Source organism: Pseudophryne corroboree, chromosome 1 (assembly GCF_028390025.1).
Source record: "Pseudophryne corroboree isolate aPseCor3 chromosome 1, aPseCor3.hap2, whole genome shotgun sequence".
NCBI lineage: Eukaryota > Metazoa > Chordata > Amphibia > Anura > Myobatrachidae > Pseudophryne > Pseudophryne corroboree.
In genome coordinates, this window is record NC_086444.1 from 496,300,442 (window position 1) to 496,302,263 (window position 1,822).

The window sequence follows — 1,822 nt, forward strand, 5'->3', positions numbered from 1 at the left end:
CCTCCCCCGTGTCCCCGCCGCGGCGCCCCCCGCTGGCCAGCCGAGGTAATACACGATTGAGAGGGGGGGAGTGAAAAAAAAAGGGCAAAAAATGAAAAACACCCCACCCATTTGAATGCAAAGTCCCGGAGCGGCCAGGGGTGGACGCCGGTCCGCGCGCACGGCGCCCCCCGCAGGCCAGTTGAAGGGAAGAATGGAACGAGACTAAAAGATAAAAAAAATTCAAAAAAGCACTCGCCCCAAACAGATGAAATGTACCCGGTCCGCCCGTGTCCCCGCCGCGGCGCCCCCCGCTGGCCAGCCGAGGTAATACACGATTGAGAGGGGGGAAGTGAAAAAAAAGGGCAAAAAATGAAAAACACCCCACCCATTTGAATGCAAAGTCCCGGAGCGGCCAGGGGTGGACGCCGGTCCGCGCGCACGGCGCCCCCCGCAGGCCAGTTGAAGGGAAGAATGGAACGAGACTAAAAGATAAAAAAATTTCAAAAAAGCACTCGCCCCAAACAGATGAAATGTACCCGGTCCGCCCGTGTCCCCGCCGCGGCGCCCCCCGCTGGCCAGCCGAGGTAATACACGATTGAGAGGGGGGAAGTGAAAAAAAAGGGCAAAAAATGAAAAACACCCCACCCATTTGAATGCATAGTCCCGGAGCGGCCAGGGGTGGACGCCGGTCCGCGCGCACGGCGCCCCCCGCAGGCCAGTTGAAGGGAAGAACGGAACGAGACTAAAAGATAAAAAAAATTCAAAAAAGCACTCGCCCCAAACAGATGAAATGTACCCGGTCCGCCCGTGTCCCCGCCGCGGCGCCCCCCGCTGGCCAGCCGAGGTAATACACGATTGAGATTAAAAAAAACCAGGCAAAAGACAAAAACACACCACCGATTTAAATGCAGTGTTCACGAGCGCCAGTCCGCGCACGGCGCCCCCTGCTGGCCGCGTAAAAAAAAAAATAATAATAATAATAATCCACCGTTGTGAATTTGCGATGTGTCCGGTACGGCGGCGGCGGGGAGGCGTCTCCCCTCGTCGGCGCACCCTGGTGGGGGGAAATAAATGAAAGGGAAAAAAAAAAAGAACAGCCCGGGCTCTCGCCGGCTTCCGCAGCCCGGGCTCCCTCCGGCTTCCGCGGCCCGGGCTCCGTACATACAGACAGCAAATGAAATAACGGACGGATGGATGGAAGAGAAGAACAGCCAGGGATCTCGCCGGCTTCCGCAGCCCGGGCTCCAGCCGGCTTCCGCAGCCCGGGCTCCAGCCGGCTTCCGCAGCCCGGGCTCCCTCCGGCTTCCGCGGCCCGGGCTCCCTCCGGCTTCCGCGGCCCGGGCTCCGTACATACAGACAGAAAATGAAATAATGGAAGGATGGAAGAGGAGAACAGCCCGGGCTCTCGCCGGCTACCGCAGCCCGGGCACCCGCCGGCTTCCGCAGCCCGGGCTCCCTCCGGCTTCCGCGGCCCGGGCTCCGTACATACAGACAGCAAATGAAATAACGGACGGATGGATGGAAGAGAAGAACAGCCAGGGATCTCGCCGGCTTCCGCAACCCGGGCTCCAGCCGGCTTCCGCAGCCCGGGCTCCCTCCGGCTTCCACGGCCCGGGCTCTCTCCGGCTTCCGCGGCCCGGGCTCCCTCCGGCTTCCGCGGCCCGGGCTCCCTCCGGCATCCGCGGCACAGGCTCCGTACATACAGACAGCAAATGAAATAACGGACGGATGGATGGAAGAGAAGAACAGCCAGGGATCTCGCCGGCTTCCGCAACCCGGGCTCCAGCCGGCCTCCGCAGCCCGGGCTCCCTCCGGCTTCCGCGGCCCGGGCTCTCTCCGG